Raw genomic sequence first — 25065 nt, forward strand, 5'->3', positions numbered from 1 at the left:
CTGATAAGTGAATTCACTTTAAGATCCTAAGAACATCATGATCACTTTATCCTCCTGTCTCCTCAGAAGAGACTATCCAGAGAGGGCAATTCTTAAGAAATGAATCTCTACTGAGTGAAATTTCTGAGTTCTGGGAGAAATTTTTATTACCTTAGCACAGAGCCCTAAAGCACTGGGGCCAACAGTGCACATTGCAAGGCTGATTTCTGGAGGGTTCGCATCTGCCACCAGCCCACAACTCTTCCAGGTGGCATTGTGAGTTTGTCTCCATCCCCCTTCTTCTGAATTGAACATATCGCCCTGGCCAGTTTGCCTCAGTGGATAGAGTGTCCGCCTGTGGACTGAAAGGTCCCGGGTTCGATTCTGGTCAAGGGTACATACCTGGGTTGCTGGCTCAAGCCCCAGTAGGGGACGTGTAGGAGGCAGCCAATCGATGATTCTCTCTCATCTCTTTCTCCCTCTCCCTTCTCTGAAATCAATACAAATATATATATACATATATATATATTTTTTTAAATACATTTTATTGATTTTTTACAGAGAGGAAGGGAGAGGGATAGAGAGCTAGAAACATCGATGAGAGAGAAACATCGATCAGCTGCCTCCTGCACACCTCCCAATGGGGAGGTGCCCGCAACCAAGGTACATGCCCTTGACCGGAATCGAACCCGGGACCCTTCAGTCCGCAGGCCGATGCTCTATCCACTGAGCCAAACCGGTTTCGGCAATACAAATATATTTTTAAAAAATAATAAAAACAAACTGAACATATCAACGTTAAAATGCATACCACCTGCTAGCTCACGCCCACAATTAAGAGAGCTTCTTGCAGCCTGGCCTTAGATGAGCATCAAAGTGAAATATTTATGTTCTGAGCTTTGCTCTACCACCAGCTGGAAAGAGTTCCATGTCATGCCCCACCACTACCGCCACGGGCAGAAGCCAGCCTCTACCACTGCCCCCTCTCTGCCTCTATGGCCACAACTGCTATGATCTTTCCAAGCAATACATGAACTTTTAATTCAAAATCCCATTCTGGGTGACTGGCTCACTGGGAAACATTCAGAGGTTGCCAATGTCTCACTCAATAAATTTGAGGCCCGGCAATTGACTTGAAGTCAGTGGCGCCTACAGCTGCTCGGTGGCTGGAGGTGAAAAGAAGCCAAATTCAACGTTGGTTTATAACAGCTAAGTGCTCTTGGTCCATCTCATCTGAGCTGTTGGAGTGGAAAGCAGTCAATTAGCAGTCTTCCTGGCTGCAGCCTGTCTCCAACAGGTCGAACTGAAGGTCAGCTGTGAGCAGAGGGAAGGACGTTTCATCATCTGAATATAAAAGAGCTCAGCCAGCCCTAGCCCGTTTAGCCCGGTGGATAGAGCGTCAGCCTGTGGACTGAAGGGTCCAGCTTCGATTATGGTCAATGGCATGCACCTAGGTTAGAGGACTGGGGCGCGTGTGGGAGGCAATCAATTGATGTGTCTCTCCCCCTCCCTTCCTCTCTCTCTCAAAAAAAAAAAAAAAAAAAGCCCAGCCGATCATGTACACATCTTTTTTTTCTTTTTTTTGCAGGGGTCTCAAACTGCGGCCCACGGGCCACATGCGGCCCGCCAAGGACATTTATCCGGCCCGCCGGGTGCCGCTGCCTGTCCTGCTTAGCAGCCGACTCGTCCCGGGCCCGCAGTACGCATAGGAATTTGTTCATAGTTTTTTTTAAAACTATAGTCCGGCCCTCCAACGGTCTGAGGGACAGGGAACTGGCCCCCTGTTTAAAAAGTTTGAGAACCCCTGGAAAGCATTACATAAGCAGTACATATATATTTTTCATGTACACATCTTTATCCAGCATATTCTAACATGCTGGAAGACATTAAGAGTCACTACAAGACTTCTGCCTTAAAGAAAAGAAAAAAAGACTTCTGCCTTCACAATTTTAATCATCTTGTGAGTAATATAGAAAATTACACAGAACACCGGGAGACAGTACAACTAAGTAGCCATCCATATACCTAGCTGGCATTCATCCCAGTCTGGGAGAAAGTGTTGATAGGCCTAAATTCCACATGTGATCAAATGCCAACACCCACAAAGAATCCTTCTCTGGCGACGTATCTTTTTTTTTTTTTTTTTTTTAATATATTTTATTGATTTTTTTTTACAGAGAGGAAAGGAGAGGGATAGAGAGTTAGAAACATCGATGAGAGAGAAACATCGATCAGCTGCCTCCTGCACACCTCCCACTGGGGTTGTGCCCGCAACCAAGGTACATGCCCTTGACCGGAATCGAACCCGGGACCTTTCAGTCCGCAGGCTGACGCTCTATCCACTGAGCCAAACCGGTTTCGGCATCTGGCGACGTATCTTGGTACTCACTTTCTGCCTGACCCTTCCAAGGACTGACAGGGGCCTCCTGCCCTCCTGCTCTGGGACAGGAGTCAGCCCTACCCTCACCTGATTCCTCCTGTATGAGATGAAGATGAGAGGGGTCAAGGTGGCCTCTGAGGGGGTCCCCAATGGGGTGGGAGCTGAGTCAAGTCCTCTCTCCAGCTCCTGGCTTCTTGAATCCAGTGTTATTTTGAGCAGGTGCCCTATGTGCACCACCAGGAGCAAGGACCCAACAAACTCATCCAGGATCAAAGGCAAGAAGCTTTGCCTGGTGCCGCCAGGCCCAGACTACATCCCAAGCCTTTCATCCCCACTCCAGAAGGTTAGGGTCAGGCTGCTCCATCTGGACGGCTCGGCCTCATTTCTATTACTGGGAACAATGTCGAAATCTTGCCGCTCAGAGGTCTACCAACTGCCACAGACTGTTCCTGGACTCATTCTTCTCAGCCCCCGTTCCAAGCCTTCTGAGCAAGCAAATGAGGGCTTCCAGCCATACGTGATTGAGTTACCTAGCCAAACTGACCAGGAAAGGGTGGAAGCAAACAAAATCAAAGCTAAAATTTGAATTTAGCTAAAGGAATTGTACATCAGGGAATGCACAATTTTTTCCACCGCAGAAAGCCCAAGGTAGATGTTAAGAAAATTAACTTGGCCATTTTTCATGCATCATGGGCTCTATGTTAGCTAAAAGAGGGGTGGCATTGCCCAGCCAGTGTGGCTCAGTGGTTGAGAATCTCTATTTTCCTTCCTCTATGAAATCAATAAAAAAATTTTTTAAAGGAGGGTGGCATTGTCTTTAGAGACAGTAAATGCTGAGAGAAGTCAAAACAGTCTGGCACAGCCGTGGGCAAACTACGGCCCGCGGGCCGGATCTGGCTGTTCTATCCGGTTCTCTTGCTCTCCCCTCCGCTCCTTTACTTTGAATTTATATTAGTTCACACAAACACTCCATCCATGCTTTTGTTCCGGCCCTCTGGTCCAGTTTAAGAACCCATTGTGGCCCTCGAGTCAAAAAGTTTGCCCATGCAGAGGCAAGATTTTTTAAAGGAATGAAATGGGGAAAAAATAGATACAGAGGCAAAGAAGCATTGAACAGACTGTCAAACTACAGTGGGAAGGCAGAGGAGGTTGCAGGGGGTGGGGGGGCTGTAAGAGATCAACCGAAGGACTTGTACGCATGCATATAAGCATAACCAATGGATACAAGACACTGGGGGGAGGGAGCAGGTAAAGGCATGTACTGGGGGGAAGGGGAGGCCGGGGGAAGGTCAATGGGGAAGGAAAAAAAAAAAGGAGACATGTACTACTATTTGTAATACTTCAAACAATTAAAAAAAATAAATAAATAAAATTTATTTTGAGAAAAAAAAAAAAAAGTTTGCCCACCCCTGGTCTGGCATGGATGAATGACAATGACCGTGAATCCAGCTGCCTCCATGTTCAGCCACCTTGCCTTTGAACGCCATGCTGAAACGCAACCCAAGGATAACAATTTCATATAAAACACCCATTACTAAGCATAACCACTGCACCAGTTAAGACACTTGGTGCAAGCAACCAAAACTACTCTCTTAAGCGAAATGGGACTCTGTTGGAGGGATACAGGATGACTCGCAGGATGGAATGTAGACTTGAACCCCTGCTCCTAGGAAGGTAAAAACCAGACCCGCTCTAGGAGTCTGGGAAGCTGGGCTGATGAACAAGTTCATCAGGGTCCCACTGCTGGGATAAATGTGGCACCAAGACTTCCCCACAGATCACTCCCACTCAGGATTAAGAAGAGCACAGCCCTTGAGAGGCAAACACCAGCTGTCAACTGAAGCGCCTTCCAGAGGCCCTGCCCTTCAGTGCCATCTACGGTCCCTCTAAGAACTAAGGGAGAGGGAGAGGATGTGGCTGAGGCCTGCTAGTGCCCAGTGCACCTGGGAACCAGTATAGCACGTGGGCTGGTGTTCCTGCCCCTCTCGGGAGCTTCCCGTCACAAAGCAGCTATCACCAAGTTATTGCCTGCCGCTGCTTTTGATTCCACACTCCCATCCCCACTATCCCCCAACCCCATGGTCCTCCGTCCAACCATGACCATGGCCTTCTCCTGGTCAGCTCCACCATTATCACCTTGAGGGCTCAGTGTAGCCACAGGAAGGGAAGTCAGCCATAGGGTCAACAGGGGAACGAAAATACAGTAACAGCAGGAGAGGCTGTCATGGGCACCTGTGCATGCAGGACCAGGAACACCATCACTGTCCTTTCTGTTTAGAGTCCTGTATGTGCACATATGTATGGTTCATATAATTATTTACATACATACTTACGTCTATGCATATATTTTTTTTAAATATAGTTTATTGATTTTTTACAGAGAGGAAGGGAGAGGGATAGAGAGCCAGAAACATCGATGAGAGAGAAACATCGATCAGCTGCCTCCTGCACACCTCCCACTGGGGATGTGCCCGCAACCAAGGTACATGCCCTTGACCGGAATCGAACCTGTGACCCTTCAGTCCGCAGGCCGACGCTCTATCCACTGAGCCAAACCGGTTAGGGCAATGCATATATTTTATCTGTATAGAAATACTTAGTGCTGCTTATGGGGTTCATTGCTGGATGGAGAAAAGTTACCAAGAGGACTAAAGAAGGTTGACCAGGAGAAGTAAATCATACTCTTTCTCTCTGGTCTTTCCAATTCCCTCCTTCACTCCCTCCTCCTCCCTTCTCCTCCCCTCCTCCTCTCCTCTCCCCTCCTCCCTTCCTCTCCTCCTCCTCTTCTTCCTCCTCCTCCTTCTTCTTCTTCTCTCTCTCTGTATCTCTATCTTTCAATCTCACTAGCCCGCCTCTGCCTCCCCACCCCCTGCCTCTATTTCTTTATAGATCCCAAGTCATTTTATGACTTTTCCTCTACAGTTATATACACAAGCCTTTATATATACAAGCCATCTATCACCATGTCACCATTGTTATCAACTCCATTATCGTTGTTCTTTAAGTTGCCAGTTGAAAATCTTTATGTAAAAACAAATGTTTGTAAATTCTCACGTGTTCTCATTGACTCCCACTGCCACCTCAGAGCTATGGTCCAACAGAGGGAAAAACTGCCATATGTAGTAAAAACCACAGTTGGAAACTTCTACATACTTAAAAGAATATGCTCCCTTTGACTATGATTTATGAGGGTACGATTCTCCCGCTGAGCATCCGCAAGAAATGTTGGTCAAACAGGCAATCAATTCGAAAGAGTGCTTCATGTTAAAGTGTATTTATGTTTTATTAACCACCTTTTTTGATTGATGGGCTTTTGTTTCATTGGGTTTTCTCAGTGACCCAGTGTAAATCGACGACGTCATCATTCACACTTGTAACCGCTTGTCCGGATATTCAGTACAAACCGCCTGGAAGCCCTCTGGGCAGGGCCTGCTGAGAAACTCACTTTTCACCACCCTCCCTTTGTTCGTGGTCACTGTGTGATGACTTGTCCTCCACTCCTCCACCCCTTAACAACTCCCTTGAGTCATGATACAGCCCTCTGAGGACTGGCCTTGTCCTCCCTCTCGGCCGTTAAGTCACATTTACTCCTTGAGTTATATCTGCTTCTGCCCTCGTCCTGCCCCAGGTTTCTGCCCAGCACAGGCTCTGGCCCCGTTTGCCCTGAGGTCCATGCATTCATTCGTCAGATGCTCAGAGCAGAGTACTCAAATGTTACTCCTTCTTTAAGATCATGTTAGCATTGTGCTAGTAGCGAGTAGCTGCTGATCTTTGTGGTTCCGGCCTTTCCAGGCAAGGATGCCCAGTCTTTCTGTTGGTGGTTGTTAGTTTTTAGTCCAATATTGTAGGCACTTGGCGTGCTTGTCATCTGTGAGGTGCATTCCTGCCCCAGACTATCAGATGTGCAAGAGCAACACATCCCAGCAATCTGTCCCTGAAATAACCTCCTCGAAACTCAGGTCAAACAGCACCTGCTGAGGCTTCACAACATCCAAAGTCTATATCTTAAGGGATGTGACCCTGTTCCCGACCAACAAAAACCAGAGCCTGGAAAACCATATTGGCAGCACACTTACGTAGAAAGTTTTACCAAACAGCCCTGGCCGGTTTGGCTCGGTGGATAGAGCGTCGGCCTGCGGACTGAGGGGTCCCAGGTTCGATTCCAGTCAAGGGCATGTACCTTGGTTGCGGGCACATCCCCAGTGGGGGGTGTGCAGGAGGCAGCTGATCAATGTTTCTCTCTCATTGATGTTTCTAACTCTCTATCCCTCTCCCTTCCTCTCTGTAAAAAATCAATAAAATATATTTTTTAAAAAAAAGAGAAAGTTTTACCAAACAGGATTTATCTTTATAGGAGGTGTGCTTTGATATGATCTATTCTATTTCATTTGTAAAAACTGGTTGCCCCCATTAAATGGATTTCACTACTGGGCTGCATCCCATGATTGTTAAAAATACCGCTCCCATCAGTCCGGGCTGAGGAATTAAACTAGATAATGCCCCCATTTGACAGGTAGGACATTGGGTGGGAAAACACTGAAACCCTGGGCCTGAGTCCCTGCTCTTTGACTGCCCTGCTGACCAGCACAGGACACATCACTTCGCCTCTCTGGGACTCACTTTGCATCTTAATTCAAGGTGCTGTCTGCTCTATCCTATACCAGGTGTACTGGCTAATAATGCACATTTGGTACACAGGTCTCTTAGAGGGATCTAATGAAATGAAAACTGTAAGAGCACTTTAAAAATATTCAAGTACCATTCAAGTGTAAGAAGGTAGGGTGTCAGTCATCGAGAAGAAGTGACAGGATAATCTGCTCGTGTCCACATGCTGTTTCCCTACTACTCAGCTTAGTTGCTTGTGGAAGACAGCCAGGACCTAGCACCTGAAACCAGGAAGAGGAAGGAAATGAGAAAGCCTGACAAAGGGATAGAATAGAGCACATCCTGAGATAAGCATCATTTTATTGGCCAGCAATTTACAACCTGGAGCCAGTGGCTCAGTGTTTTACATTCCAAGAGTCATCAAAAAATCCATATAATACTTTATATATATATCATATATATATATATATATATACACACACACACACACACACACACACAGACTATATATATGCTGACACACATATATAGTATTATATGCAATACATAACATACATATATCTTATATAATAGAACAGTGGTCGGCAAACTGCGGCTCGCAGGCCACATGCGGCTCTTTGGCCCCTTGAGTGTGGCTCTTCCACAAAATACCACGTGCGGGCGCGCACGTACAGTGCAATTGAAACTTCGTGGCCCATGCTCAGAGGTCGGATTTCGGCCTGGGCGAGTCTATTTTGAAGAAGTGGCGTTAGAATACTCAAGGGGCCAAAGAGCCGCATGTGGCTCGCGAGCTGCGGTTTGCTGACCACTGTACTAGAACATACTAGATAATATATAGTACATGGTTTAATATTATATATGTGCTAGTATATAGTGTATGCTAGTATATACTACTCATATACTAGTATAGTATGTTATATATGCTAGCATATAGTGTATGCTAGTATATACTATTAATATGTAGTATAGAGCATATTATATATGCTAGTATATATACATTACAAACACTGTATATGCTATTAATATGCAGTATATAGTATGATATTAAATATATGCTAGTATGTAGTATATATACATTACAAACACTATATATGTAATATACATTCTAATTCTCAGAGGCTTTGTTGCCTAGTTTCCTCACAGTGCTACTGATGCCAAGTTGATAGAGCCCTCTCCCTCCCGATTCCGGAGCTCTCGAGAGGCCGTCACTTTGTCAGGGTGAGTGTGCCCAGCATAAACAGGAGGGGACTTGGCACATGCTCCATAATATTTGATCTGACTCCTGCCATCGATCAAAGAACATTTCTAACTGGGCCAGATGATTCAGAATCTATAAGCCATTAGCCACCATTGACATGAGCCTCTGAGAAGCGATTCCTACCCTAACAATACTTCTGGCTGAATTTCCCTTTGCTCTGGAGATTTCAACTCAAAAGCCTGCAGGAGCCAGGTATATTCCACAAATGGAGAGCCTCACTGTGCACGCCGCCCCATCTAAAAGGGCCAGATCTAGTGTTCCTAACGGAGTGAAAAATCTGGATTTTTACATGAAATTGCCCGATTCCTCAATGGTTGCTCAATGTAAAAGAAAAAGACAAATAGATCTCAGAAAATTGCAAATTCTACCTGAGAACATCCAATTAATGGCCTCTACTTTTTTTCAAAAAAGCATAATTAGCCCTAGCTGGTGTGGCTCAGTGGATAGAGCATCGGCCTACAGATTGAAGGGTCCCAGGTTCGATTCCAATCAAGGGCACATGCCTGGATTGTGAGCTCGATCCCCAGTGTGGGGTGTGCAGGAGGCAGCCGATCAATGATTCTCTCTCATCACCGATGTTTCTAACTCTCTCTCCCTCTCCCTTCCTCTCTGAAATCAATACAATATATTTTTTAAAAGCGTAATTGTTTTCTATTACAACACCTCATTAAAAGGTAAAAATGCAAATGCAAAGTCAAATTCATCTGGTGTTCTGCTCTAGACTTTCATGCCGTCTTTGCCCAGGTCCTCTAAAGAACAGAGCTTGAGGCAAAGATTAGGGGTTTGCACTGTATTTGGGGGATGCTGTCCCTGGGTGAAGAAAAAAAAGGGGCTGGAGAAAGGAGGGGAGCTGTACGAAGTTCACAACAAGCCACAAAGAGACACACAGGTCAACAGCCAGGTGGATTCGCTAGAGCAGTCCATGGGAGAAGGAAAGAGGGGAGCTTAATCTTCCAACTCCAGGGCCGCGAAAGGGTGAGAAAAGTGACGCAGCTGGAGTACAGGTGGGACCTGAGGGGGTGACTTATTGCTTTGGGCCATCAATGCCTCCCTCACCTCACCTTAGTCCCGGCCCTGGTCAGCTCACCCCTGCTCCTGTTTCCCATTGGTCAATGTTCACCCCACAGGGTGAACCTCACCTGAACGTGCAGTTGCCAGATCCCATAACCACAGAGGTGCTTCTGTGTATTCAGGAGAACCAGAAACTCCAGGCATGTGGCCGGGCTGCATGCCAGGGGGAAGGAGGGCACAGCACTCTCTGAGCAGGGACTGGCTGGCCCACTGGTGTCTGCAATATGGTCCAGGATGTGGTTGGTGCCTTTAAAAAAAAAAAAAAAAAAGAGGCCCCTGAGGAATCTAGGCTGGTAGAGATAGTGTGTGTGGCTGCAGGGACATATCCAAAGAACAGCTATATTAAGAACCGTTTAGTTAGAGGAAACATTACACAAGAAAGGAGACACAAATTCCAGTATCAAAAATGAGGGAGGGACATGACTGCAGATCCTGCAGACAGTGAAAGGTATTTCATGAGCAATTCTTTGCCAAAAACTACAACTTAGATGAAACAGGCAAATTCCTTGAACAAACTACTGTCACAACGATCCCTCTGTAAGGTATAAGTGTCTAACCACTATGTTGTACACCTAAAACTAACATAATATTGTGTCACCTTCAGTTAAAATGTAAATTTTTAAAATATTACGAAGCTGACACGGCCCAAGGCTATAGAACAAATCTGAAACTTCCATTACAAACTGAGGGAAAATGCCACAGTTTACACATCTACACACTCCCTCACTTTCTCAATACCATTCGAGTCAGAACATTCATAAATTTACAAAGCCTCATCATTTAAAGTCAAACAGCAGAGTTCTTTAAGCCAGGGTCTTGGCAGAGAGACTCAAGTGGAAGCTTAGCCTCCAGGCTTAATATAAATACAGAAAGAGGGTTATAAAACCAGTCAGGGGAGTTGGCTGGGGTGGAGAGAGGGGGGCAAATCTAGCGAAGAATCTAAGAATAGCAGAACCCTACCCCACTGCTCCAGAAAGCTTAATCCAGAAAAACACTGCAAGGACAGGTGGCTGCCAGCTAGTTTACATCAGGTGGCAGGCCCAGGCGCCTCCAGGGGTCAGAGACCCACTGAGACAACGGGCAGCGAGATGCTAAGGGCTGACCAGCCCCTTGCAACTTCTGTGCTCCATCTGGTTTTGCAACAGTGTATGCGCTCAGCATCTCCAGATTTTCTGGATTACGCTTTGAAATCTCCCATTGTTTAACTGTTGGCTCAAGTTTAAGGGGGAAAAAAATACTGGGTGAGCCAAACAAAACACAACAGCAAGCCAGATACAGCCTGCCATCTGCCAATTTGTGGCCCTGACTTTGTGTTTTGGTCTTGGGAGGCGGGATGCAAAGAGCGGGGGCTGTGAGGTGCCTGTGTTTTGTTCGTCTGTTTGTTTGTTTGTTTTGGCTTTTTCCTATTTTTGAAAGATCAAGCTCTGGTTTCTTTTTCATGACCTCTGGGGGATGGGGACTTCAAAACAAAGAGAGAAAGTCACCGTCAGACATTCTGGCTCTTCCTCCAGCCTGCCCCCGGGATCCAGCAGATAAGATGCTAAATCCTAAGATTTGAAGAGGTTGGGTTTGTTCTCTCCCCTTCAGGCTGCTGCCAGCTCGCTGTCCTGCCTTCGGTGTTTGAAACACTCTGGTGATTTTGTTTACTGCTGTTCCCATATGGCTGCGCTGCATGGGGTGCGGGGAGAGGGAGGAACACTGAGGTTTCATTTTACTGTGAGAAGATGTTACTCTGTGTCAGGAAACAAGATGAAAAGCAAACATGCCTAGAGATTCCTGGAAAGAAAGCAGGTTCACCGCGGCCTCTGAGCCCCGGCAGCGGTGTGCTGAGCTCCTGGGCTTGTCTGCCATGGCCACCTGGTCAGGTCCAGCGAGCCAACCCAAGGCAGCTGCGCCTTCTCAAGGACACACTTCAAAGGCGCACAGACGCTAATGAGCCAGCTCCCACCAGCACCCAGCTCCCAGCGGCAGGAGAATTTCCCAGCATCCCCCTGAAGCATGGTGACTGCAATGCAACCCTTGAGATGGAAGCACTCAGGAGGGCGGGCCAGCAGGCAGTGGCTGCATCCCCCGACCTGCAGAGATGGGCGAGCACGCAGAAACGCAAGGGGCTAAGAACACGACCGAGTGCAGAAGGATGCTGACAAATGTCCTCACAGCCTCTCTCCAATGCACTTGGATCAGCTCTGCCAAGATCCCCAGGGACCCAGCCCCACTTCCTAAGGAGCTAACTCCTTTGTGGGTCCCCATCAAGGCCACTCAAGCCACAATTTCCAGCAAGTGCCTCTTCATAGCGGCTCACACAGAAGGCAGAGGGTTTCCAAGGCGTCCTGCTGCACTCTTGGGACTCCCGGGCCGGCTTCCTCTCCCCCAGGTCCACGGAGGGAGAGGCTGCACAGGCGCCAGGGCTTTAACAAACCCCAACCACGCTGCACCTTGGGAGAAAGGAGAAGGCCACGGCTCCCCAGGAAAGGCCAGCAGGGAGTTGAGGGATTTCTTTCGAGGACTTGGGGACGTCAAGAAAGGAAAGAAAAAAAGATCCCCGTCTACAACGCCTGCCCAATCACCTGGGAGCCAACTGTCCTCAAAATTAGGAAGCCTTTATTCCTGAGACGATGTTCTCTTGAAAAATAAGATAGACTCTGCAGGGCCTCCTTAATGTTCCAGGAAAGGAAGAATTCAAAGAGGAAAGAAGCAAAGACGTATTTCTGCTCTTCTAAAGGTCTTCCTAAATTCTGAAAGAAGTTCTGCCAGAGATCCGTGTTTATAATGGGAAAAGTCTCAAAGTCATGGCACGTAACACACCTGACATGGACAGCGTCTGGTCATGCTCTAAGATGTGTGCGCTCTTTGTATCCCTGCAGCAATCCTATGCGGTAGGTCCTTCCACAGCTCCCAATTTGCTAATGAGGAAACTGGGGCACAGAGAGGTTCAGTGACTTGCCCACAGTCACACAGCTAATAAGCGGCAGAGCTGAGATTTGAACTTAGACCAGTGGTCGGCAAACTCATTAGTCAACAGAGCCAAATATCAACAATACAACGATGGAAATTTCTTTGGAGAGCCACATTTTTTAAACTTAAACTTCTTCTAACGCCACTTCTTCAAAATAGACTCGCCCAGGCCGTGGTATTTTGTGGAAGAGCCACACTCAAGGGGCCAAAGAGCCGCATGTGGCTCGCAAGCCACGGTTTGCCGACCACTGACCTAGACCATCCAAGTCTATATGCACCAATGCCTTTTGCAATTTGATGCTATAAGTCTGTGGTCGGCAAACTGCGGCTTGAGAGCCACATGCGGCTCTTTGGCCCCTTGAGTGTGGCTCTTCCACAAAAGACCATGGCCTGGGTGAATCTATTTTGAAGAAGTGGCGTTAGAAGAAGTTTAAGTTAAAAAAATTTGGCTCTCCAAAGAAATTTCCATCGTTGTACTGTTGATATTTGGCTCTGTTGACGAATGAGTTTGCCGACCACTGCTATAAGTAATAATAACAAAGACACAAAGAACATGTTCTAATTAACAAAGTATTCTCAATTTTTTATTTATCCCAAGAATACTTTTGTTTAGCACTCACCAAACGCAGGTCCCACAGGTAGAGTGCTGAGTGAGTGATTCCCAGGACCTGACCTCACAGTTCTCGTCTCCAGCAGCAGACAGACCAAGTCAAGGCTCCTAAAATTAAATCGATAATGGTAGCGGGAAGTGCCATAAACAAACAAACAAACACAGGGGTCATCACTCTCTGAAATAAATATCATTTTCCTCCTTTTACAAATAAGGAAACTTAGATTTCAGGGTGAAATGCAATATGGCAAAAAGAACCCACAGAATTTCTAATTGTATTTATTTTTGAGCAGCTATTCAATATAGCCATATCATGTGACATTCAAAAGATACTAAAGGGTATGTGCAAAAAGCCTCTTTTACCCTCCTCAACCCCAGCCTCCCAGCTCCCCTCTGCAAGGCAATCGATGTTGGGTCTCCTGCCAGAGACGCTCATAAGTCATCCAATACACACACATTGTCTTTCTCTACACAAGTCACGGCACAATGAACACACTGTTCTGCTCCTGGGGTTTTTGTCTCTAACAAATCAATACACACTGAGCCTCCTCATTTTCTCAAGCCTGCATGGCATCTCATGGCACGGATGTGTAACTCTGTCTAACTCCTGTTTCAGCCCGTCTCCTACTGATGGTCATTTAGGCGAGTTCCAAACCAGCACAGTGATGCAGGGACCCACTAAATCAGGGGTCCTCAAACTTTTTAAACAGGGAGCCAGTTCACTGTCCCTCAGACCGTTGGAGGGCCGGACTATAGTTTAAAAAAAAAAAAACTATGAACGAATTCCTATGCGCACTGCGGGCCCGGGACGAGTCGGCTGTTAAGCAGGACAGGCAGCGGCACCCGGCGGGCCGGATAAATGTCCTCGGCGGGCCGCAGGTGGCCCGCGGGCCGTAGTTTGAGGACGCCTGCACTAAATGGACAAGCCATTTTTCACACATGTGAGTGTGTCTGCGTGATAACCTCCTAGAAGTGGGATTACTGGACACATGGCCTTGCCCATTTGGAATTTGGATGGATAATAACCGTATTGTCCACCGCTGGGATGTCCCCAGTTTGCACTCACCCAGCAGTGGGTGGGCATGCCTGTTTGACCAAACCCCAAACACAGTGGAAACACACTGCTTGGAGAATCAAAGGACCCAGAGGCCCCCTCCCCCCCTCAACCATTGTGGGCCAGCTGCAGGCCTCTCAACCTCGGAGCCCCACGGACCCCATGGGAAAACTGGGCTTAGTAGTGCTCCCCCACATGTGTTCCTGAGGCATCTGACCCACAGCCCTTTGGAGTCAAGGTGGGAGGCACTGGAGCGCCCCAGGAGAGCAGCTCACAAGGGATGTCCCCAAGGCCAACACCACCTGCACAGAGCCAGGGCCACACAGGATACCTCAAAGAAGACTCCGGTAAAACGGCTCAGGCTCTGCAGCCAGACAGGCCATGTGCAAGCTGTGTGACCTTGGGCAAGCTGTGTGACCTTGGGCAAGCCGCTTACTCTCTCTCAGGGAACACCGAGAAGTCCCGTTCTTAAAGCATTAATGCAATCCTTTCCCAGGCTGCATGCTGGTGGGCAGAGGGGATGTGCAAGATCCGCAGTGTTGCATTCTAGCTCATTTCTGCAAAAACTTTAAAAAACACCCGTGTCACAGCCAGGGTGTGGTGGCACTTGAGACAAATTAAGGAAGGTACAGAATCTCGGTTGAGAGCTGGCGGCTGGAAATGCCTCAAGTCTGTAAGACAAACTCTAACACCGAGGCAGGATGTAAGACGGAAGTGAGAGGGCAAGAATAACGCTAACGATGTGGCGGCTACTATCCACGCCTTGCCCATACCTGTGGCCCGCGCTCTGGCTGGCTGCCAACCGCCAGTGCCATCTGGGCCTGAGGGCGCTCTCAAAGCTGCAGAAGACCGGCCTCAACCAGCCACTGGCACCTGTGGTGTAAATACCCCAGCGCCCTCACCCTTCAGGTGGGATCCTTCTCTGTCCCAGCCCACGTTTCCCACAGGATCGAGCCCCAGCTTCCTGGCTGCCTGCCTGCCCGTGTCTCGTTTGCCCCCAGCTCTCCACTGTGTCTCAGGATTTGCTCCTGGGGGAACCTCTGTGTGCCTGCCAGGCACCGAGCTAGAGTCTTCACAGACATGGTGCAGATCTGGCACAGCATCTACCAAGGAAGGCCTATGCACGCACACAGGGAATGGCCAGGCCTGTTTCAGCACAAAGGCCCACGATGGCAAAGGGAGAGGGAGCCAACTCTGAGGCCAAGCCAGGTGAACAGTGTGACTGAGCGGGTCTTTTTCAGGTCACGCTTTCTCCGACACAGAAACAAGGCCAACGGAGGGAGGACCAGGTCTCTACGCCTGTAAGTGCAGGCCCACTGTCTGGGGCTCTGTGCCCTTAAGAGGACACAGTCCCTGGGGAAATCACGTGACCGCAGTAGATGGGGTTTAGTCGGCTCCACTTTTTTATTTTTATCTTTATTGTTGAAAGTATTACGTATGTCCCCCCTCTTCCCCCATTGACCCCTTCTAGCCTGTCCCCGCCCCCCACCCCAGGCCTTGGGTCTGCTCCCCTTTTGGAAATCTTCCCCTTGTTCCAGAGTTGGCCTGAATTCACCCCACAGGTTCGGGGGTCCTCTTCACCTCTCTCGGGAAAGGCAGCCCTGGGTGAGTGTGGGAGCTGGATCACTGGCGTCTCGAGCACAGAGAAGGCACGGAAAATCTCTGCCTAAGCCACGAGCTCCGACTGCTGCTGTCCTTCTGGGCAGGAGGAAAACAGGCCATGCGCCGTGGCTTCTTGCAACAAAAAACCCATTCCTTAATGAGGTTTATTCAATTTAGGGCAGTGGGAAGCTTTTGGGTTATTAGGCCGAAAATGAAGGCTTGTGTTTCATTTAACTGCCCAGTTAACGGAAGACGCTTTGCTTTTGTAAATTAAGGAATTATTTTCAAGGGTTAGAGGACTGGGTGACCTCGAGTAAAGCCTCAAGCGTGCTCAGGTTTGGGTGCCCACTCTGTAAACTTAACAGATTGGAGCAAACAACCCCAAAGCCTTTATCTGGCTTAGCAATCTACCGTTTTCTTCACCTCACTCCCTTCTTTCCACAGAGGTTCCTTCAAATCCCATCTCCCAGACGTATTAAGTGGAAAAAGCGAGATATGAAACAGTATCATAAAATATCATCTTTAGTTTTAAAAACAAGGTGAGCATAAGCATGTGTCTCTGAATTTTATATGCATGAAAAACTGTGCAGGTGGGTATAGGAAGTACTTACCTGTGGGAGGAGGGGACAGGTACTGGTAGTTGGGGTAACTTTTTGTTGCATATCTGTCCATACAGTGACTGTGTTATCCATTCAAATAATTAAACCAAAAGAAAATGAAACAAATCCACATCTTAATTTTATCTTTCTCTCTAACCTTCAGGGTCTTTGGGTACTGTTGGGGACCACACATCTCCTGCCTACTCGGCATCCCCCCCGAAGTTCCCCATAGAGGGTCCCATCTACAAACAAGGAAGTTCAAAAAAGACAGCAAAATCCGTCCCTGTGCATCCATGAAAAAATAATCACCTCTACCCGTTCCGTAGGTTAAGGCGTCGTGCGTGCATCATCCAAGGTCTTCTGGCTGAGTTAACACCAATCATCACTTCGGCAGGAAGCTTGTGGGGACCGCAGAGGGACAGCCCAGCATCATGAAGGCTTTACAACTCATGCTCGTAAAATGTGATAGGAAAATTCATCTTTGAGGTTTACGGCCCACAAAATCCTCGATGTCTCTTTTATGGATGCTTTTCAAGTTCTCTGCTGAGTGGTGAGTGGTTGACCTGCGCAAAAGTGGGGCTGAGCATCTTCCTGAATGGAAAGAAGAGGGGACGCTGCCTCCCCGTAAGGGGTCTCCCAGGCCCCACTCCTCAGCCCCTCTGAATAGCTGAGGGACCTTGTACAGCAGCTCTCATCCCCCGTGAAGAATTTCTTAGCAGCATCACCTCTGGCAGCCCCTGGTACCATCTGAGATAGCATCCTCAGCCCTGGTCTCTGCCCTTCCTTCTGCGCCAGCCCGGCCCTTCCTCTCTGCGCTCCTGCCCCATCAGCCGGCCCTCCCCAGCTCAAGCCTCCTCGGTGAGCCGGCCTGTTTCTGCTGCTCTCCGACTGCCCTGCACAGATACTATCTCTTCCTTTAGGGACGGTTCCTGCACAGTAAACAAATCTCGTGGCAAAGATCCAAAAGCAATCCTCCTGCAAAGTTACCACCGGCTCCTTGAAAGGAAAAGGCCCCGTGTCCTGCCCTGACCTCTCTCCTCCCAAACTTCCTGGCTTCTCGGTGAACCTAGAGCACTATTTCAAAATACTTCTTGCTCTTTCAAATTGCAAAGGACGAACACATTTACTTTTTTATTTGTTTTTATTTTATTTATTGTTGACAGTATTACAGATGCCCCTTATCCCCCCCCCTGCTTTGCCCCCCTCCACCCAGCCCCAAGGATGAACACATTTAATGAAGTTCAAGATGACCCATTTCCTCCAGGCACCGCTCCATGTTTTCCGTAACAATGACACTTTGCCTCTTTACGAAGCTCACTGGCTTCTATGTTTCAAAGAGAAAGGTGAGCCCTGGCTGGGTAGCTCAGCGGGTTAGAGCATTGTTCTGAAGCACCAAGGTTGCGGGTTTGATGCCTGGTCAGGAGACATACAAGAATCAGCCCTATCCGGTTTGGCTCAATGGATAGAGCGTCTGCTTGTGGACTGAAGGGTCCTGGGTTCGATTCTGGTCAAAGGCACATGCCCGGGTTGTGGGCTCAATCCCCAGTAGGGGGAGTGCAGGAGGCAGCCAATCAATGATTCTCTCTCATCATTGATGTTTCAATCTCTCTCTCCCTCTCCCTTCCTCTCTCTGAAATCAGTAAAAACAAAAAGAATCAACCAATGAGTGCATAAATGGGTGGAACAACAAATCAATCTCTCTCTCTCTAAAAATCAATAAATAAAATTTTTAAAAAAAATAACAATTAAGAAGAAGAAGCTGAGCTGGGCAGGTGGGACAGTCTGGGTATCATCCATGTGTCCTAAGTAGTGTTCCCTACCAGGCAGGAGCCCTGGCATGGCTGTCATCCTCTGAAAGAATGAATGTGGGCCAAGAGCCTTGAGTGGCTCCTGAGGACCGAGGGTGATGCTGGTGACACTGTTCCGACTGAACTTGGGGAATTAATCGGCTTAGTGAACCCCTGTGACAGGCTTAGACTCCAGCACTGAGAGGGACCCTACAAACCACTTAGGGAAGGGCTCAAAGTGGGCTCCTCTGTACTAAAGATGTGGGGACAGGATGCCTGCCGTTTGGGTAAAAGAGGGTGTTGAGGAAGGGGACTGAGTCCCGCTGTGGCCACATCCACTTAAGAGCCTCCCTGGCTAACTGCTCGAAGCACTGGGCTTCTCTTTACGTGGCCACTGTTTTTGAGCGCCTTGCATGCCAGCAACTGTGCTGAGAGCTTCACAGGTCTACCTTGTGGATTCCTCCCACCAACCTGTGTCTACCCAACAGGTAGAGAACTGGCTCAGGGTGGCTGTGAGTCACCACAGCTAGCAGACGAGGGTGCTGGGAGTCTCCTTCAGGCTGCACATGCTGGACCCCTAGCCCCTCACCACCAGGCCATGCAGCACAAGCTGTTAACAGAATATTCCGTGGCTTAAAAAATGAGTAAAAACCAACTGCTCGCCGAAACCGGTGTGGATCGGTGGATAGAGCGTCGGCCTGCGGACTCAAGGGTCCCGGGTTCGATTCCGGTCAAGGGCATGAAAATTGGTTGCGGGCACATCCCTGGTGGGAGGTGTGCAGGAGGCAGCTGATCGATGTTTCTCTCTCATCGATGTTTCTAGCTCTCTATCCCTCTCCCTTCCTCTCTGTAAAATATCAATAAAATATATTTTAAAAAAAACAAAAACAACTGCTCAAGGAAACACAAATCAAAACCACAGTAAGAGACCACTTAGCTATTTTTTAAAAAGAAAACAATGTGTTGTGCCGATGTGGAGAAATTGGGACCCTCCTGCACCGCTTCAGAGAATGGAAAAGGCCACCCACCCCTTTCCACTCACATCTTTCTCCTGCCCAGAAGCAAATCCATCTCCACTTTGGCTCTCTGGCGCCATCTCCTGTTATTTTTTAAGCAGCCACAAAGTTTTTCTTGGCGGGGGAGGATGTTGTTTTTTGCCTCTGATAACATTTTTCTTAAGAACTTTTTTTTTAGAGAGAGAGGGGAAGGGAGATGGAGAGAGGGTGTTCGAGAGAACATCGGCTTGCTGTTCCACTCATTCATGCATTAATTGGTCGATTCTTGTATGTGCCCTGACCAGGTATCGAACCTGCAACCCTGGTGCATTGGGACGACACTCCAACCAACTGAGCTACTTGGCCAGGCCTGATAACATTACTTTTTAAAGGACAAAGCAGTTTTCAAAGTTTTACTGTAGAAGTATTTCTACGAAATTCTATAATGATATATTATTAGGTTAACAATAAATATTCTTGGAGAAAAGCAACTTAACCCATTGTTCTAGTAGCGAGGGACCTAGGCTTTTTCCTAAACATATTCATAAATATTTCAAAAATAATCTTCAGTGTAGACGTTGGTTTTATTCACCTTGCCTTTAGCACTGCCTTTGACAGCGAGACTATGTGTGAGATAAAAAGAAAAATACTTTCTGTGTTTAAAGTTTTATCAGACCTAGACGAGAAGCAATGTAAGTAAAATACATTATAAACCAGTCTTTACCCACTGTCTTAACACACTGCAAGTGGGTCCAACATAAACAGTTGCAAGTAGAACTGTCTTGTTAATATTAATGTAAATGTAGTCCAGCAACACCCCACATTGCTAATGACTGAATGTATGCCTATGGATCTACTGGTGGTCTATGGGGTGGGTTATGCTGCTAAAGCCCTAACTGTTATCTCAAAGGGGAAGAAGAGGGAATAAAATACATGTGCCTGCGAAGAGCAATCAATCATTTGGTTAACCTAGTGCAGTGGTCGGCAAACTCATTAGTCAACGGAGCTAGTGAATCTAGTATCAGGATTTTAAGCACCAGCACTTCAGAAGTTTTCATTAAAACTTTCTTTCTTTCTTTCTTTCCAAACCTTTCTTGCTCGTGTGGAATCACAAATCTTTCTTCACTCCACACAAAAATAAAGAAATGGAAGTTGCTTCTGGGAAATTATAGCTCAGGTTATGCAGGTATTGAAAGGGCTTTAAAGTATCTGCTCTAGCCGAAACCGGTTTGGCTCAGTGGATAGAGTGTCGGCCTGCGGACTGAAGGGTCCCGGGTTCGATTCCGGTCAAGGGCATGTACCTTGGTTGCGGGCACATCCCCAGTGGGAGGTGTGCAGGAGGCAGCTGATGTTTCTCTCTCATCGATGTTTCTAGCTCTCTATCCCTCTCCCTTCCTCTCTGTAAAATATCAATAAAATAAATAAATAAATAAATAAATAAATAAAGTATCTGCTCTACTCACAGGAGGCCTTGAGCTGCAGGGAGACTTGCAGGACTCATAGACGCATTGTTCCGGAAATCTAGTCCCTTTTCCACTGACCGACTCCACAGAGAGCCTGCGGGCGTACAAACAAAACGGAAGTAACAGGACCCTGGGAAAGGAAAGGAAACTGGGGCCTTTCACATCTGTAGCCGATCTCTCCGCCAAAGGATTAATTTATAAAAGCCAGTCCCTACAACTTGAAGTAGAGAAAGTTTCAGAAGGAAAACATAACACTTCCCTAACGAGAAGCAAAGCAGGTGGAGGCCTCGTTTAAAAAAAAGAAATTATTTTCTTTAAATACGTATCACATTTCCCCAAAATACACGTGGTGTTATTTCTGAAGTAAAGGGCAGACAGCCCGGTTTAAAGCCTGCCCGTGTCACTGCTTGTGTGATCTGTGCAGCTTCAGCAGCAGCCCCGGGGTCCTGGGTCCTCATGGAGGTTCCTAATTCCTGCCTCAGGGGACTGAAATGAGGACACGTGATGCACCCCAGGACAGAGCCTGGCCCAATCAGGTGGTCAGTAAACGGCGGGTGCCATCTTCATGACGATGATGACAATGACAATCCTACTGTTACACTCCTCCTAAACCACTATCCTCCCAGACACAAATCTGCCCCTCTTCCGACTGGCAGTCACACTCACTAGTAACAGCTAACATCCAGTGAGCACTTACTATGTGCCACGTATGTACATTAAATTATCTTACTTAAGTCACTTTACACTGTGAATTAAGTAATTTCCTTACCTTTCCAGGTAAGGAAACAGGTTCAGAGAGGTTGGGTAATGCACTGGTCAGGGTAAGTTAACTGCTATCACAGACAACACTAAAACCTCAGGGCCTCAACATGGCAAAGGCCCACCTGTCTTCCATGTCCTGTTGGCAGAGGGCCTGAGAGGAAGGACTCCGTCCAGCAATCACTCAGGGACCCAGGCTCCTTCTGTATTGTGTCTCCACCACTTCCTGTGCCAGAGTCCACTGGATCCTCTGCAGCTCACCAGCAGGTGAGAAGGAGGAGGGTGAAAATAACCATGACTCTTCCCTCCTTCAATTTAAAGAGACATGTGAGCCAAAACCGGTTTGGCTCAGTGGATAGAGCGTCAGCCTGCGGACTGAAAGGTCCCAGGTTCGATTCCGGTCAAGGGCATGTACCTTGGTTGCGGGCACATCCCCAGTGGGAGGTGTGCAGGAGGCAGCTGATCGATGTTTCTCTCTCATCGATGTTTCTAACTCTCTATCCCTCTCCCTTCCTCTCTGTAAAAAATCAATAAAATATAAAAAATAAAAATAAAAAATATAAAGAGACATGTGACACTTCTGCTCATGCTCGACTAGCTAAAACTAGTCCCTTGGCTCAGAATGCAAGAGCCTGGGAAATACTGGTATTCCCAGGAACAAGGTGGATGTTGGCAAGCAACAACAGTTTTCCCCACAATGAACTTGCCTCAGGTCACCTGGCCAGGAAGCATGGAAGTGAAATGTGAACGCAGGCAGTCTGACTCCAGCCCCTGATTTAATCAATGTTATCTAAGGAGGGAACTGTGAAGGTTTTAAAACAGGGCCAAAACACTTCTATCACTCTTCCAATCAAGAGGCAAGGTCAAGGTTGAATCTAGGCTTTGTTAGTCCTTGATGTAGACTACAGAGGAAATGACACTATGACTATGTCCAGGCTCTTAAGACACTAGCAGCTTTTATTTCCTATTTCTTGAGATACTCACTTTGGAATCCAGCTTCCATGCATCGGAAAGCCCAGGCGTGTCTGCATGGAGAGACCACATGGAACGGCCACTGTTAGAGAGGTCCCAGTCATCAACTAGTATCGCCCACCAGAAACGGAGTGAAGGTGCTTCCAGACGATTCCAGCCCCTGCAGTCAAGTCATCCCGTTTTTGGTCTTCCCAGCTGATGGGCAGACATCACGGAGCAGAGACAATGTCACGACTGTGCCCAGCCTGAACGTCTGACCCCCACAATCTGTGAACAGAAGAAAATGGTCCGTTTATGCCACAAGTTTTTGGGTGGCTTGTTATGCAGCAGTAGCAACTACAAGGAACTTATTTAAGAATTCCATGTCACTTAGATCCTGTTACTTTGGGGGGGGGACTTCCAACAACTCTTTATACCATTCTTTTTATTTTCTATTTGATATTTTCCAAATGTCCCACAATAAAAATGCAAATTTTAAGTGATTCATCCTCTGCTGGTCACTAAACCTCACTGACCTCTGTGTGACCTTGTCCCTTGACTTTACTGGGAAAATGAGACTCCGAAGTTCATAGGGTAAAGCTGATGGCCCTGCAGATCCCAAAGGTTTTTGATGCTTGTTCCAGGGAGGAGCAAGCCCGGGACACTGGCCACCTCCCCGAACTGTCCTCTCTGAAGCACGGCCAGCTTCTGAACTCGGAGAGGACGAGCAGGGGCCTGGGTCTCTTACAACGTTCCAGGACTGGCTCAGCCCTACACACACACACACACACACACACACACACACACACACACACACACGGCAAAATCACTAGGAAGGGGGCAGGGATTCTGGGGAAAATAGGCCCTAGGTACCCTTCCCCGGCACTGAACTTTAACAAAGGAAGTTAAATGTTAAATGAAGTTTTACTCTGAAAGAAAAATATATAATCTTGAACCACCTGAAACTGCCAACATTCAGTCATGTCTGACCAACAACACAACAAAAAACGGCAACTTCGTATGGTTCAGCCTAGTCACAGAGAGACATTTTTCAAGCTCTTACTAAGTGTTGGGGACGGTGTTAGACATATATTATGAACATAATTAATCCTCCAGACCTCCTAAGAAGGGTATTTCCATGCCCACTTCACAGATGAGGAATGCACTGGAAGAGGTTAGGGGCTGCATTGGATGAGAACTTGAAGATCAGTCATCTGGTCATAAATTCACAAATGTGGAAATGACCGAAGAGATCAGGAGACCCTCTCCCCTCACAGACAAGATGACCGTGGCCTGCACGGGTCTGACTCACTGGCGATGGGAATGACAGTGCATCGGGCAGTGACATCCGAGAGTTCTCACAGACCGCTGAGTGGTCTGCAGGTCTCTCCCTATGTCAGTGAAGGGGTGAAGGGACACTACCAGCCACAGCACAGAACACGAGAACTGCTTTCAAGGATGCCTCCACCAGGGTCTCCCTGCCGTAGAATCAAAGACCCGCTGATTATCAGCAATACGTTCAGAATTGCAAATGAGTTCCCAAGCCTGGCTGTTTGACTATGAGTGCATGAAACGCAGCGTGTATAAAATAAACATGGTTTCCTGTTGTATATATTTTTTTAATATATTTTATTGATTTTCACAGAGAGAAAGGGAGAGGGATAGAGAGCTAGAAACATCGATCAGCTGCCTCCTGCACGCCCCCTACTGGGGATGTGCCCGCAACCAAGTTACATGCCCTTGACCAGAATTGAACCCGGGACCCTTCAGTCTGCAGGCCAATGCTCTATCCACTGAGCCAAACCGGTCAGGGCTCCTGTTGTATATTTTTTAATGAAAACATATAGATGTTCAATTCAATTTCACCATAGGTTAGTTATTTGGGGCTAGCCCAAGTATTGATATGTTTTATCTGAGGAAATACGGCCCAAATCCTAAAATCTGATGGCAAAAATGAACAATCACTTTCTTAGATTTCATATGCCTACACTCTAATAAATACAGCTTGTGAACCTTTATTTTTGAAGCACTAAAATAACTATATTATCAAGGAAGAGGTTAGCAATATCCCAAATGGAAGAAAATATGTAACAGTGTAGCTTCTGTGGCTGAAGGTGATGAGGCCAGAGACCAGCCTATTCAGCGTCCTCCTCCCTCCTTTCAGATTTCCTGGGATTCTCAGGGGACTCTTGGGGCTCCAATGCCAAGTTCAACATTAATCTACAGTTTCAAGATCCAACACTAGAGGGCCCAAGGCTGAGCCTTGGCTGAATGCTCGATTCATTTTTCTTTTTGTGCCCAGCATGACAAAGATTCCTGTTGCAAACTGCTTTTTTAAAGAGCCCATTTTCAGATCAAATGTTTAACTCTTTTGAAAATGTAGGCCTCCATTGAAGCAGAAGTTGTAATGTGTCCTGGAAAATTAAACAATTTAGGAACACCATACTTCAGTCAGATCAGTCTTCTGCAAACCTCACACCAGAAAACAGCTAAATGAACAGTCGATAAGAAGGCCATACATTTGGGCCTTAATAAGACACAAAGCATAAGTAAGCTTAGAAAGCAATAAAAAACGTAATAAAATAATTATATTACATCTTTAAACATAATGAAACCATCTCATTAAGCCTAAATTAATTTAAAGGTCAACAATGCATAATTCACATAGGCTCATAAAACTGCATTATGTAAATGATAATTAAATCAATAGCCCCTTTTCCTTTTTATCTCTACCTATTAACTCTGTAAACACTAGAACACTGGTGTATTTTATGGGATAGTATCAAGTTGAAACGATACCATGTTCTCCTGAGGCTGTATCTCTGATAAAAATAACTCAAACCCCACAGACACCTAAGTCGCCAACATTTGTTCAAACTCCACAGTGTTGTCTCCCAGGAAATCAGCACTGCAGGGGAGGAACGATGGAAAAGACTCTACAGGAGCGACAAGAAAGAGCCCAAGAGAAACACGCCAGTTTCTGAGTATGGCTGGAAA

The 25065-nt window shown here is 47.1% G+C and overlaps 1 protein-coding gene across 2 annotated transcripts in view; it reads right to left on the reverse strand.

Moving 5' to 3' along the window:
* Positions 1-25065, reverse strand: part of FAM174B (family with sequence similarity 174 member B) — a 67522-nt gene that overhangs the window by 34111 nt on the left and 8346 nt on the right. The window contains exons 2-5 of one of the 2 annotated variants that reach the window (XM_080651815.1): positions 22102-22356; positions 20359-20452; positions 9362-9540; positions 7119-7245 (exon numbers count right to left, since the gene is read on the reverse strand). The gene's annotated coding sequence lies outside the window, so the exon portion shown is untranslated. Of the gene's footprint in view, positions 1-7118; positions 7246-9361; positions 9541-20358; positions 20453-22101; positions 22357-25065 lie in introns of those variants that run through there. The other variant, XM_080651816.1, reaches the window with a different exon arrangement.

Source organism: Plecotus auritus (genome assembly GCF_963455305.1).
Source record: "Plecotus auritus genome assembly, chromosome: 15".
In the NCBI taxonomy this organism is placed as follows: domain Eukaryota; kingdom Metazoa; phylum Chordata; class Mammalia; order Chiroptera; family Vespertilionidae; genus Plecotus; species Plecotus auritus.